Source organism: Rhinichthys klamathensis, unplaced genomic scaffold (assembly GCF_029890125.1).
Source record: "Rhinichthys klamathensis goyatoka isolate OS25496 unplaced genomic scaffold, OSU_Roscu_1.1 h1tg000057l_1, whole genome shotgun sequence".
In the NCBI taxonomy this organism is placed as follows: domain Eukaryota; kingdom Metazoa; phylum Chordata; class Actinopteri; order Cypriniformes; family Leuciscidae; genus Rhinichthys; species Rhinichthys klamathensis.
In genome coordinates this window covers 428719-444678 of record NW_026606602.1, presented here as the reverse complement: position 1 = coordinate 444678, position 15960 = coordinate 428719, and the positions used below count along the sequence as shown (strand labels likewise).

The 15960-nt window shown below is 40.6% G+C and overlaps 1 long non-coding RNA gene across 1 annotated transcript; it reads left to right on the top strand.

Moving 5' to 3' along the window:
* Positions 1-12227: 12227 nt before the first annotated feature.
* On the top strand, positions 12228-14597 carry LOC130083625 (uncharacterized). Its single transcript, XR_008806860.1, has 3 exons — positions 12228-12317; positions 12868-13212; positions 14466-14597. It is a non-coding gene; the product is annotated as an uncharacterized LOC130083625 (long non-coding RNA).
* The last annotated feature ends 1363 nt before the right edge of the window (positions 14598-15960 follow it).

Sequence of the window (15960 nt, the reverse complement as noted above, 5' to 3'; positions counted from 1 at the left end):
TACAGTATAAAAACCGTTATGCCTATGGAGAGTATGTGTGTGTGTGTGTGTGTATATATACAGGTTTATATTACATTGACCAAATGTCCCCACAAGGATAGTAAAACCTGAGATCTCCTGCATCGAGAAGCAGCCAGTGGTAAATAAGCATACTGAATAATATTTTTTGCAAAATGTAAAAGGTTATGTGTGCTGGGTAGGTCTAGGGGTCGGGTAGTGTGTGTGTGTGTGTGTGTGTGTGTGTGTGTGTGTGTGTGTGTGTGTGTGTGTGTGTGTGTGTTACCTCCCTATTTTGTCTAGGGTTGAAGGGACAAGTAACAGAATAAAATGGTGTGATGTGTGGAGGCCGCAAGGTTCACTTCCCAACCCCAGTGCCCTAACAACGACCAAAACAACTCAATAGCAAAACAAGTTCTTTATCTAACAAATGTGTGAGGATTGCAAGGCTTCAAGAGTGGGCACGGCCAAAACAACAAACATAAACCCTCTAACTATTTGGGAGAAACTAAGCTACAAAAAACAAAACAAAAGTACAATAATAATACACTAACTCCCTCACTAGCTTAAACAAGAGAAAATAAGATATAAAAGGAACACGAAAGACAGACAGACACAGAGACAGACACACACACACACACACACAATTTTGAAGCTCCGCCCTCTGTGCCGGGAGCAGAAGCTCATTTGCATTTAAAAGGACACACACAAAACGACACGTTTTTACTGACCCTCAAAAAGGAACAACTTTAACATGCTGTAAAAATAATCTTGAGCTAAAACTTCACATACACACTCTGGGGAAAACAGACACTTATTTTAAATATTGTAAAAAAAAAAAGGGATTACACCACCCCTTTAAATATTATTGTTCACTAAATAATATTTTATAGAAATAATATTGGCGTACATGGTATTGAGGAATGGTCAGTTAGTGGTGGGGATAGGCAAGGCACTGTCTCAACCAAATCCTCAAAAAATGCTGATTCTTCAGGAATGAAACAGTCACGGTTGGCTGCAGGTAAACAGATGAAGATAAAGACTAAAGTTCCAACACGAGTTTAATATCAACAATTCTCAGAACAGGCATACAGACATTTAATGTGAACGAGACCGAACAGAGAATTAATGTGAGGGTTAAACTTATATAGCAAACACGAACGAGATGAGAATCAAAAAAACTGAAACCAATAACACAAATGAGGAGAGGGAAAAACTGAACTAGGAAGACACGGGACAAATGACAACAAACTGAAAGTCCAGGAATAACAAAACATAACTGTGACGGGAAAAACTTTTAAACAAGGAGATTATTTGAACTTTGCACAGCACTTAATGAGGCACAACTGATTAGCAATGCGTTGTCGGGGTAACACTGAGAATAATACAACAAAGATATCGCTTTCATCAGCAGACACAGATATGCCATCTGATTTATTTTCACTAATATTAGGGCTTTCAATACATTAAATTTTTTCATTCATTAATTCATTCATTCAATTCATTAATTGGTGTTGACTGATGGTATTTGGGTTCCTTGCCAGTGTCGCCTCAGTCTTGCTTATTTGGGGACTAACACTTACAGCAAAACTGCACATTTTAGAGTGGCCTTTTGTTGTGGACAGCCTAAGGCACACCTGTGCAATAATCCTGCTGTGTAATCAGCATCTTGATATGCCACACCTGTGAGGTGATGGATGATCTCGGCACAGGAGAAGTGCTCACTAACACAGATTTAGACAGATTTGTGAACAATATTTGAGAGAAATAGGCCTTTTGTGTACATAGAAAAAGTCTTAGATCTTTGAGTTCAGCTCATGAGAAATGGGGGCAAAAACAAAAGTGTTGCGTTTATAATTTTGTTTAGTATATTAAACTAAAACCAACAGTAGGTGGCAGCAAGTCGCAATAAGCGAATCATCGTCCATTCAACCAATTCGTTCAAACCGGCTGATTCATTCATAAAAGAAGCAAATGTCCACTGACTTTATGAATGGGTCAGTGAATCATTGACTTACCTCATTCGTTCAAAATGGTGAATCATTCAAGAATGAAACTGAAGACTAAAATTGTATTGTTTAATGTTATTTTTTAGTATTATTTTTCTTTGTTAATGTTCATAATGATTTGTATAATGTATTTTGTGAGTCAGGGTAAGTTGTACATGTGTGCTGAGGAGAGATATGTGATGAGCTATATATTGCATAGAAGTGTGTGCAATGCAACATATGTTCACTGATGCTTAGGTTTTCCAATGATGGTGTGTACATCAACAGATGGCATATTCTTTACAAGGAAAGGAATGTTTTTCACTGATGCAAATGTTCCACGAATGTCTACAATGAAGGACAGTTTTTTTAATATGGAAAGTGGATTGTACCATGTGTAAGCATGAGGTATAAGTCCAGTTTAAACATAAGCAACTTGTTTTTCTAGTCCCTCAGTGGTGTATATAAGCTCCAGCCTTACTGTACTATTTCAGAGAAACACCGAGAAACCATTACAGCTGGCATGAGGGGTGAGAGGAAAGAGAAATGGGCAACAGAGAAATCTGGAATGAAGACCAGCTCTCCTGTAACCTTCCTCTTCTATGCCAGTTTATCTCGTATCTCTGACACATATAAATAATAAATAATAAATCTCTTGGTGAAATAACTGGTGAACTTCCGTGATTCAACCCTAATGGGGAAAAGCTTAATTTTCAAATCTACAATTTGCCGTCAGCACGCAGAGGATTGCGTCTTAAGGCATTTGTCTCAGTCGTTTCAGGTAAAACTTGTCTGCCTGATGATTAGAGACATTGACTGAAACTGCTTAAAAGAACTGTGTTATTTAAAGTACCAGTTATGTTACCAATGAATAAATGTGTCAGACATAGTAAAAAAAAAAAAAGTTAATAATTTCTTTTTTTTTAATTAAGTAATTTAATTTAATTTAATTAGGCTTATTTAAGTTGCTCTGATCAGTGGATCTCAAGAAAAAAAGACCATTTAGTCAAATATAGGGAGAAGTAGCTGTAAGGTGATTTAGCAATTGGCTTGATCATGACTGGGAGGTGGTTTAGATGTGGCGAGGCTGCAGGAAAAGGGCAGAGTAAACTCTAAAATATTTATACATGCTGAGGATTCTGGCTGTTATAGATAGACAAGGAGGTATGACAAGCGGTGATTAAAGCGGTTTAAAGTGGCGGGTCTGTGCTCTGAGGTAGTGCAGCATAGAAGAACCCTAAAACGTTTCAACACGCTGAGGACTGAACCCTTAGAAGAAGGGTATCAATGTATTTATAAGAGCTATAATCGCATGCATTCTGATTTTGACAATGAAGCTGTTCAATATTTGAGGAGGAGACTGATCTGATGAACTTAAAAATATATATTTTTAAAAACAAAGAAACTGATCTGATTTAAACTTAGTTAAACTAAGAAAAAAAGATAAACAAAATAAATTATCTGAGTTAAACTAAGAAGAAAAAAGACAACTATAAATATAAGTTAACTTTGTTTTTAACTCTTCTTTTTCTTTTCCCTGAGTTCCTAGAGTGTTTAGAGAAGGGAGAGTGAAGTAGACCCTTCCCTAGGAATCTATACCCTTCTCTACACACACTATATATAGATACCCTGTTGCTTCTCTAGTACACACAGAGAAAGGTAAAATTACCAAAAGTAATTGTATAGCAAAACAATATCTTCGGTGTTTGAAGAGTACCAGAAGCAAGCTAAGCGTTTGAACAGAAATGTCTGGTGTTAATGTGGGTTTAAAAGTAGATAATTGTTTAACGTTACAATTTTTTTTACCGAGAGATAAAAATAAGATCATAAGTTTGAAGTTAAGGAAATTCTTTGAGGAAAGATCTATAATAATAGATTTATAGTTAATTGACAAGCACAAGCTGATGCAAATTCTAGATAATGACTCCAAAAGAATGTGAGTTGCAAAAAAAAAAAACATAAGGAAAAAAAGACAAATATAAACGAACATGTTTATTTGAAAGCACATGTCATTTCTGGCAAAGTCAGAGTAAAAAAAAATGAGTAGAATGAAATTCTAAAAGTTATGAAAATACAGAGTTACAAGTTTGAGGCATTCTGGACTTTTTCTCATTCAAAGTCATTAGATGGTACTCTCTGAGTCTGTGTCAAGTGATAACAAGCCTTTTATAGTAAAGCACAGTGTCTCCTTTGGAAATTGTAGACACAGAGATGTAAAAAAGAAATGATACAGGGCAATTGGTGGTTAAATGTTTTAAGAAATAATTTACAGACCTTAAATTACAGAAGTGACCATTTTTATTTGTTTATCCCATGACCAGTAACTTCTTTGTCGCATCTTTGTCTTCACAATGTACCGGGCTGATGGCATCGGTTATTGATGTAACAAAACATTACACTGAATGGACGATTGTAATAACTAAATTCACTGAGTATAAACTCAGCATTGCTATGTTGCTGTTTTGAAGATGTCTAATGGATTTTAGTGATTAAATACTACTTTTCTCAGGGCCGTTTGAAGGAATTTGGGGGCCCCAAGCAAAATGGACATGAAGCTAAGAATTTTATTTATGCCTTGTTGTGACGGGCCTGACTGTTATTAATTTGTCTCCATTTTTGACACAATTAGGCATTCCAAATGGCTCTGATGGCTCTTGAATGCACTTCCCTGAGCTTCAGAAAATACCTGTCATACATTTCGTAAGGAAAAATAGTGATTACCTGTGTGCATGAGGGGATTTCTCAAAGATGGGAAAGATCCTTTTTTGGCCAAGTGGTGGACAACATAAGGCAGGGGGTCACCGCCACTGGGCATCTACCCTGAAGGGTCACTGGACACCTACCCTGGAGGGTCACAGCCACTGAGCACCTACCCTGGAGGGTCACAGCCACTGGGCACCTACCCTGGAGGGTCACAGCCACTGGGCACCTACCCTGGAGGGTCACAGCCACTGGGCACCTACCCTGGAGGGTCACAGCCACTGGACACCTACCCTGGAGGGTCACAGCCACTGGACACCTACCCTGGAGGGTCACAGCCACTGAGCACCTACCCTGGAGGGTCACAGCCACTGGGCACCTACCCTGGAGGGTAACAGCCACTGGACACCTACCCTGGAGGGTCACAGCCACTGAGCACCTACCCTGGAGGGTCACAGCCACTGGGCACCTACCCTGGAGGGTCACAGCCACTGGACACCTACCCTGGAGGGTCACAGCCACTGGGCACCTACTCTGGAGGGTCACAGTCACTGGGCACCTACTCTGGAGGGTCACAGCCACTGGACACCTACCCTGGAGGGTCACAGCCACTGGGCACCTACCCTGGAGGGTCACAGCCACTGGGCACCTACCCTGGAGGGTCACAGCCACTGGGCACCTACCCTGGAGGGTCACAGCCACTGGGCACCTACCCTGGAGGGTCACAGCCACTGGACACCTACCCTGGAGGGTCACAGCCACTGGACACATACCCTGGAGGGTCACAGCCACTGGGCACCTACCCTGGAGGGTCACAGCCACTGGGCACCTACCCTGGAGGGTCACAGCCACTGGGCACCTACCCTGGAGGGTCACAGCCACTGGACACCTACCCTGGAGGGTCACAGCCACTGGGCACCTACCCTGGAGGGTCACAGCCACTGGGCACCTACCCTGGAGGGTCACAGCCACTGGACACCTACCCTGGAGGGTCACAGCCACTGGACACCTACCCTGGAGGGTCACAGCCACTGAGCACCTACCCTGGAGGGTCACAGCCACTGGGCACCTACTCTGGAGGGTCACAGCCACTGGGCATCTACCCTGGAGGGTCACAGCCACTGGGCACCTACCCTGGAGGGTCACAGCCACTGGGCACCTACCCTGGAGGGTCACAGCCACTGAGCACCTACCCTGGAGGGTCACAGCCACTGGGCACCTATACCCTGAAGGGTCACCGCCACTGGGCACCTACCCTGGAGGGAGGTGTGATTATGTGAGATGGGTACGGTTGAATAGATGTTTGTTAGGCCAACAGTATCATTGAGGGTTACAGCAGTCTGCCCAAAAATGTGAGATCCTCCATGCCTGATCACCAGAAACCGCATTCCTTGGATGGCTTGTATTTCATTGTGACAAGTGTCCATAACTTGATGTAACTATGCCAGGGGGAACACCCTGAGGAAAGGAGATTATTTACAAAAGAGCTGATGGGAAGGAGTTTTCAAGAACTAGCTGAAACCATGAGGGTCTTGTCATTATTTCTGTGGAGACCATAACAAAGCTTATTAATTTATATTAGAAACATGATGTTGGTTGCCTTATGGACAAAATTGTATAAAAGTTTTAGATCCTGAATCCATGATGGCTTTGTTTGTGGATAATTTCAAACATGGTGGTGTTTAAGGATGAAGAGAATTCTCAATTCAAGAGAAGTCTGGATAACGGGATAAATTAATTCACCATTCAAACTAAAGATAACTTTAGAAATGCTCCTTTGATAACATTTTGATAAAACCGAGAATGGAAATAAGAGTGAAAATGGAAATTTTTATACTCTACTTACAAATCATAACCTCACAAACAATGAACACCCACTTACTGATTTACAACCCCAAGGGACGGGATCCTTTAACATCAACGTTTGTTTTAGTTTGTTATTTTGGAGATGAACTGGAGGAGTTCAGTAATTGAATGAGTTCAGGAACTAGTGAAAACGTATTAATTTTTCTTTTCTTAGATGATTGTGGTTCATTTTAAATGCATTCACATAGACGACAAATGACACATAGTATGCGGGGACATAACATGGGTTGGGGTTCTTTTTTTTTTTCTTTTTTTTCTCCTTTCTGTTTCTATTCTTCTGTCCTTTATGTCTATTTTTTTGGTCTGCTATTTCTCTTCAATGTCAATTTCAATACGTTGGCCACCTGGGAATAATGGTGTGGAACTGACGGTTGTAGTTCCAGTGGAGGGACTGAAGACAAAAATGTACTGTTTAAAATCTGAACTGTGTGATAATATTTTAATAAATACTGATAATTTTGACAAACTAGGTATAATTTGAAGTTTTGGGTGGAGTGCCAAGAGAATTGGATGTATATCAAATATATTTGATACTTTTATTACCTTATTCTTCCATAAACATGCTGTAGATAAAAACCCCTGAGAAATGTAAGCATGATATGTTTGCTCAGTCAAATGAAACAGTGGGTAAAAAAGGACATTTTATCAGGTTCTAGGAATGAGGACCAACATCAGAGAGAAGGCAAACAGGATGTCAACATCCTTTCCATGCCATGTGAGCTTGAACTGGATCAGGTTTCTGTGGGAAACAAACAATTCCTTTTGCCTTCATTTAAGATCAGCACATATTAGGGAGAACGTTAGGGTTAACAATAACATCACAGGAACTGCTTTGTTAACAATGTATTAATTTAAGGCAGAAACAGTGAGCAGTAGTTTAGCATACTGAAGCAGGTAACAAAAACTTCAGCCATAACTTATAACTAAGGTTTCTAATGTAAATATAGATAGCTGTCTAGCTTACAGCCATCGGGGTAATTTGCGGGTGGGACATGTCCCCACCACTTTTGAAACATCTCGCAGCACGGATTTACCAATACAAATAAATAAACATCTCCAGTTAAAACTAGCAGAGCATTCATTTAGTTTGTTTGTTCGTTGTCCACAGGAAACACCATATAACTGTTTCATGTACATGTCAGCTCATAAAAATGATGAATATGCATAAAAATGCATTGTCCCCAGAAAGCCTATCTGGGTCATGTTAAATAAGTTGCACATGGGCGCTTCCTGTTTCAGTTGGTCAAATCAGCTTTCTTTTTTGTGCAAAAGCCTCGGGGCGTCGAACGATCGTCCGTTACGCCCTCACACACCACATGTTCAAGGCCTGCACCCCTCGGAGTTGGGCAAGTATTTGGAAAAAAAACTGGCAAAAATATTCAAGGAAAATTATCAGCCCAGAACATCCCCAGCTCAGCTAATTAAGCACTTAACAGGGTACTACGGATCTCCGTCTTTGCGTACCGTCTAGGAGGACCCTGAGGGGCTACAGATTTCAAATCGGAGCCATTGGGACCGTGGGATGTACACCAAACATCTATGAAAATCAATGGGATAAGTTGCATGTGTCAGTGGCCCCCGCTCTGCCCCAAACTTTAGTAAAAGTTGCGTCACGCGGCCCTCTGCAAAAATGCGAGCAGGCTAGGTCGAGAGATGCCAAGAATTATTTTTTGCTATTTTTAATACATCTCTCTGTCTTACATTGATCTCTATGGGAACATGTGTCTGTTATGGTTAGTGCAGCAGTTAGGCCACGAAAATCAAGGGCCCGATTCGGGGGCCTGTAACTGTCGCCCGTGCTGAATCTCGAGGTCCTGTGACCTTTTGGCCCATGTTTTCTAGATGTCCCACTTGCCACCTATTACACATAGGCCGTTGGTGGCCAATTAGCATGAAAAAAAGGTCAAAGGGAGACAGAACTCTGGACACCGTCCCAGGGGCCCGTGACGACACGCATATGACAGTTTCGGGAAAATCTGGCCTTTCTTTCAAGCCGTTTTGCTAAAAAAACATACTTAGAACAGATCTAGAACCATGAAATCCAGGATCTAGAACTGTGGGCCCCTGAACTACCACAATGTCAAATTTGGAGTCCCTCAGACTTTTGACCCCTTTTGGCCCCTGTTTTCTAGATGTCCCACTTGCCACCTATTCCACATAGGCTGTTGGTGACCAATTAGGCCAAAAAAGGTCAAAGGGACACAGAACCCTGGACACCATCCCTGGGGCCAGTGACGAGACATATATGTCAATTTCGAGCTGATCAGACCAATGTCCACGAAACACCTATGAAAATAAATGGTGTAAGTTGCACGTGACAGTGGCCCCTGTTCGGCCTCCGGGGGTCCCACGGGCCCCAAACTCTGTGTGCCGGTAGTCCTCGGGCCCCTGAATGACATAATAGGAGGACAAGTCTCTAGAACACAGGGGACATTTTTTTGTTTAGTTTGTTTAAATCTTTCACACAGGCCTCTTGGACTCAATGGCAGACAGGCCCTCTTGAAAGGCCCTCAAACTAAACCAAAGTGAGGAGAATTGTGTACGGCAAAAATACATACTTGGAACCGATTTAGAACCCTGCAATCCGGGATCTAGCACAGGGGGCCCCTGGACTACCACAATGTCAAATGTGGAATCGCTGCGACCTTTTGAGCCCTGTCTTTCCGACTGCCCATGTGCAACTTATTCGATTGAAACTTCAAAGGCGCTTCCAGGTCAAGGGGTCTTTTAGGGCCAAAAAAGGTCAAAGGGACACGGAACTCTGGACACCGTCCCAGGGGCCCGTGACGAGACATATGTCAATTTCGGGGCAATCGGACCACCGTCCACGAAGTACCTCGAATGGAATAAGTTGCAAGTGTCACTGGACCTCAGTCGGCCCCTAGAGGTCCTAGGGGCCCGAAACTTCACAGAGAGCTGTGTCACATGACCACCAAAAACATACAGAGAGGGCAAAGACTAGGAATGCAAAAAACCCACTTACTGTCCAATGTCCACAGAACTCCTGTGAAAATGAATGGGTTTTTTTTTTTTTTTTTAAGATAATAGATATAAAATAGAAGACAACGTGTTAGTATTAATGGATCAAGTGTTGCCGAAAAAGATGCTTCTTCAGCCGTTTCTTGAAAATGGCCACGGACTCAGCCGCTCTGATTGAGTTAGATCATTCCACCAGCATGGAACAGACCAGAAAAAGGTCAGAGAAAGAGATTTTGAGTCTCTTTGAGATGGTACTACAATACGGCGTTCACTTGCAGAGCGCAAGTTTCTGGATGACACTGAAATAATGAGTTTAGGTAAAAGGGAGCAGAGCCAGTGGTTGTTCTGTAGGCAAAAGTCAGTGACCTAAATTTGATGCGAGCGGCAACTGACAACCAGTGCAGTTTTGTGAGGAGAGGAGTGACGTGCTCTCTTCGGCTCGATAAACACACTCTAGCTGCAGCATCTGGATCAGTTGCAGAGGTTTGACAGAGCAAGCTGGAAGATCTTCCAGGAGAGCATTACAATAGTCCAGTCTGGATAGATCAAGCGCTTGGACAAGGAGTTGAGTAGCATGCTCTGATAGGAAGGGCCTGATGAAGTTCAATTGATCATCGATCACAACCCCAAGGTTCCTGGCTGACCTTGATGGAGTTATGGATGATGAGCCTAGCTGAATGGAGAAGTTGTGGTGTAGTGTTGGGTTGGCCGGGACCACAAGTAGCTGTCTTCGCAAGGTTTAGTTGAAGATGGTGGTCCTTCATCCAGCCAGAGATGTCAGCTGGAACGAGAGGTAGAGATGTGTGTCATCAGCACACAATTATATATGAATCATTTATATATATTTTTTATTTATAATTATTTTTTATATGAATCGAAAAAGAAAAAAAATCCCACGAACCACCTGAATTCCCTTACTCATGAAAATAGTATACATAATGCTGAGTGTCTGAAAGACAGGCTGATCTCGTTACAAGTTGCCCTGAGCCTCTTGAAACATGTCTTTAAATAATAAGCCCAAGACAGAAACCTCTCTCAAATAGAAACACGTGCTAACAATGGGAATTTACATTAATCACAGTCTCCAGAGTTTGCACCTTTTTAGGGCAGAATGCCTTTTGCATGAAAGACCCACCTTCTGTAAGCAAGAAATCTGTAAATTCCTAAAACCTTTAGGTTTACTTCTGTGGGGATGAGACCATTGTACCAGTTGCACTGAGACTTTCTAAATGATACCAAACATGTATAGTGTTGTCAGGGCTTAATTTGAGCCGGAACACGTTCCGGCACCTCCGACGTTGGATCCGGAACCTTTTTTATTGGATCCGGCACCTCCTGTGTCACTATGGCAAATTAATAATTACTGTTTGTGTAAGGTTCAATGGTGTTATCTGTCTTGTTAGTCTTTATTCCCCATTGAAGTTCCACAAAAATCTTGTGTTTGCAGTTTCGATGCGTTTTTGAGGTGAATTTTCAGGGTAAAGTGAGTCGCACACCGGACGAGAAGCGCAGCGCCACGTCTTTAAAATTCGAACACATTATTCTCTATGTACACACACCGGCAGCGCCATTCCGCGTAGTTAATGTAAAAACTGTCTGACTTCACCCTGTGCTGCATGCAATATACATTTAGTTTTACATTCATTTACAGAAATCAGTTGCTTGAATGAAAATTGCTGATGTTATCGGATTTTCAGGTGAGATTCTCAATTCATTCAGTTAACGGACACTCTGAGGTGAAGTGTTCAGAGTCTGCAGACTAGCAAGGATTGTACAGTACAATCATAACATAATACAGACATTATCTTAATTCCATAATGTCCTTAAACATAACAATATTGCTGGCCATAAACTGAGAAAGTGCGCGTCTGATGTGCGATACCTCGAGTTGTCCTAGACGCACCGCGGCGCTTCTCGTCCGGTGTGCGACCCCCTTGCTGCTTGTGAAAACGTTTATTTTTTTTTTTACATTTTGCAGAATTTGCACCCATGTAGTGCATGTTCTGAAATTAAAATAAACAATGCCCTGATACACACACAGTGTTTTAAAGGTTTTTTTTTTTTTTCAAAAGCTACATAGCTTTTTTTTTTTTTTTTTTTTTTTACCTCCAACCCCCGTTTTGAGTCGCCGGATCCACCCCCCCTCTGCGCTCCGGGACCTCCCACTTTACAAATTAAGCACTGAGTGTTGTATGATAATAGTTCACATTAAACCATATATATTTGTGGGTGAATTTCAGGTTATCCCAGCATGAGGAGAGAAGAGATGAGTGATGAGGAGACTGTAAGGGTGAGGAGTGAACTGCTCGGTGTGGTGTCTCGGATAGCATGGTTACTTATGCAAGATAGTGTTCGAATGTTAATTCTCAGGAAAGTCCAAGTCGTTTCTCAGTCCAGACTTTCTGGCATCTGCCTTACAGTTTTTCCATTCTTACAAAATGAAGGCAAAAGCCATTGTTTGTTGTCCACAGAAACCTGATCCAGTCCATTGGACTGAGCAAACATATGCTTACATTCCTTACGAGTATTTATCTACAGCACGTTGATGGAAGAATCCAAATAAAGGTATCCAATAACTTTGATAACCATCAAATTCTCTTGGAACTAATTTGAATTTCAAATTACACCTAGTGTAAAAGGAAGTTTGTCAAAATGATCAATATTTATTGAAATATTATCCCACTTGTGATTTACATATGACATTTAGTATAAAAGTAGGGAAAAGTGCTTCATACAGCATCACTGCAGCATTACTGAAATTGTGACGGCACATTCTGAAATAAACATGTAAGTATTTTAAAATCCCTAGATTTCAGTAGAAATTGTTTTCAGACGGTGTGTATTTTGTTTTGTAACTCTGGCGGATCTTTACACGTGTGTATAGCATAAAAATGAGATTGTATGCTGTTCCAAAGCTGTCTGATTTTCTTTCTTGCATGAAACACAAGAGGATATTTTGAGGAATGTTTAAATGTCCATAGAATCTAAGTCTGTGCGGTTCAAACTAAAATTGAACCCCACTGACTTCTTGTTGTAGTATCACAAAAGAAAGAAAAGCATATAGGATCAATTTAAGTTTACAATTTTCATTTGAACTATCTCTTTAAGTGAATTAAATTCTGCCAGTGAAACAAAATGTATAATTTACATTTGTCTTAATATTTATTAGACTTAATTTTTTTTTTTTTTACTATTATAAAACAAGCCTAAGATACTGATTAAGTGCATTTATTTTTTTGTTGTGCATTTCAAATAGCTTTTTTTAATGCTTGGTATCTTTGCACATATTCTTATAATGCACAGACATATTTGACCTTTGCTGCTGATTCATTCCCAGGTTTACCATGGAAAAGCTGACACTTCTGCTTCTCTTCATGACCTTCTCTCAGGGGGCAGCAGGTTACTATTAAAATAATTATTGTTATTATAGTGAGAGCTAAGAAAACATTTTATACTTTTCCAAGAAGTTACTTTCTGAATAGCTTACACAGTTTATTATTTAAAGTGCTTACGTGACCTACATGTTGTTGGGTTATTAAGCATAATCGATGATTGTGGATGTAAATACTCACTGTTTCTTGAATATCATATATACAGCTGATGGCTGTCCCACTGATGGTCAGCATTTGGACTGAAATGTGTCAAATTCTTCTCAGCACCACTTGACTGGATGGCAGCAGAGGTAATGTGCTACTGGCAGCACTATTATAGTTATGCGACATTTTTATGCACCTGCATGTCACTACGGGAAGACCACGACCACGAACACAGTGCTTTAGGCCAAACGAAGGGGAAAAACTGAAAGAAACTGCCGTTCCATCAGTTCTGCCCGAAGTAAAACACCATCGCCTACCGCCATAGAGCTCCATTTTACCATAATGCTGTTTAAAGAGTAGACATAGTACGATACAATATTCAGTGATAAACACTTTTTATTAGCCAAATGCTGTTAGGGAGGCACAGAGACAACAGGAACCCAAGAGCAGATCAATTGAGAATAGGATTTATTGTCCAAAAGGTTGAAGGAAAACAATACAAAACATAAAATAATTAGTAGCCGAGCCACCAAAGAGGCGAAATCCAATGGACAGGCTGAGGTCAAAACCAATAGCGGACCAACAGTTTCAAGGAAGAAGCCAAGGCAATAGTCCAGGGTGTCAAAAAACGGTTGAGGAAGCTGAGTCGAGATAGGGAACAGGAACTAGGCAAATAAACTAAACAGGATTAAATAATCAGACAAGGCTTTAAGGGTTTAGAAGCAGCCAAAACAAGACTTTCAGGCAAGGGGACAGTGGTGAAGCGGACGGAAACCAAGACACACTGACAGAGAACTAAAGAAAGAGGGAAGCATAAGTAGTGGAGAAAATCAGTAATGAGAGTGAGAGCACTGATTAGGATGGGATTCAGCTGTGATGGTAGAGTGAGGTGAACTGACAATCAAGACACAAGACAAACACAGCAGAAAGGCTGGTGATCAAACCAGAGTCCTGACAATTGCATACTATTGCGCCATCAGCCCATTTCATGAAGCGGAGATAAGGCCGTGATATTAGAGATATACTATACTACTGCCCTAACGAAAGCCACATTTTGAGCACATATAGCTTTATTAATTCATCTGCATCCATACTCTTGTCTTCTTCATAGTAAAATGGTAGTGGCGCACAAATTTAATGGGTTATAGTATACATAAACTGGAAACGTTTCTTGGGTGTAGGTGAAAGTCTGTACATTTAACATTTTTTTTTGCAAAGGTCGCTTTAGGGGCTCCATAAAACACTGATTAAGAACAAGTTTTGTTTTTTGCAGTGCAGATCACATGTGGGAAAACACATCTGTAATACTGAGGAATACTTATTGTATCATTTTTAAATGTTACAAAACACTAAAATAATTAGTTTTCATTGATGATATTAAAATAATCTGCCTTTTCAGAAGTACTGTCAAACTTTTGGTGGGAATCTCGTATCGGTGCACAGTAAAGCTGAAAACGGTCTTCTGCTGAACATGGTGCCTGGTGCGACACGAACTTGCATTGGTGGTCATGATGCTGTAACAGTAAGTGGTTATGCAGATGAAAAAATTGTTTAATTATTTATACATTTTTTAAAGTTGCGTTTGCATTTTTGTAATGTACCTTTACATATTGTGACATGAAATAGCTTAGCGCAGGCGTATATGTTGCCGTTTGGACACGTGGGATGTTGAGAGCCCCTGCCCTTGTTACACAACACGACTGTTCCACACGGCGAGTCAGTGGCAGAGTAGGAGATGGAGCTTTGTAGATTCAAAACAAAAATTGTTTACGCACGTTCAAGACTACAACATATTTTTTGGTGGGTTAATTGGTACGTCTCATATTAAAATAAGCAATTGTGACGAGTGTAGCTGCTAATTTTGCCTAACATTTGTTTTTATGCAGATTCGATTCAAAGTAAGTCAATTTTTTTTTTTTTTTTTGGCTCAAAAAGCCCAGTGTCACAAACTGTTTCGAGAGACAAAGGCTGAGAATCCAAATGCAGTATTTATCAAAAGGGTAATCCACAATCCTAATCAAAATCCAGGCAAAGGTCATACACAAACAAACAATCCACTAAATAACAGTTGAAGGCCGAATGATGTGCTTTGGATTGTTTTTCAATCCAATTGTTTCAATTGTTCCCCTTTTTCAATTAGCCAATAGCGTTTAGTTCACCTCACAGACTGACAGCACCATGGAAGTGAGTCCGAGCACTGATGATATGTTGGATTCAACAGTAGAGGTGTGAATAAATTATAGCCATTTCATTCTTAACCAACGTACAGTTGGAAAACAGAATAAATCTGGAGTGTGTGAGCAACCGAACACACACTCCAACACATATTGCTCCGTGATGTGCCAACGGTGGTCGCTTTGGCCAGGTGGTGTTTATAGCATGGGGGCGGAGCTTTCGATTCTAGAGAGCATTTGATTGGACAGAAGATGTGACGAGAAGCTGAAGTCTGCGGAGATGTCATAAAAATCACTGTGTATAAAAAAATCGGTAACACTTAATTAGATTAGTTAACATTTACTATTAATAAACTGCACTTCTACAGCATTGTTAATGTTAATTTCAATATTTAGATAGTCTGTATATAGGCCCACTATGTGTTGTTGCCATTAAATAAGCGCATTTAGTTTCATTTTTTTTTAAATATTATAATGTTGTTGTTTCTTTTACATCTATGCTGATTATGAAAATTGAACAGCATGAGTAAGATGCGCAATATATCGGAAGATATGATGGGTCAGACATGATTTTGACCACTAAATTAAGTTTTGTTTTGTAGAAAGCCTTTCTTTAAAGCTGCAGTCTGGCATTTTTCCTCTTTGTCGCCATCTCTGTTCGAAATCTGCAATTGCAGTCATTCGCGGAATTATCAACTTTACGTGGGTTGTAGTTCAACA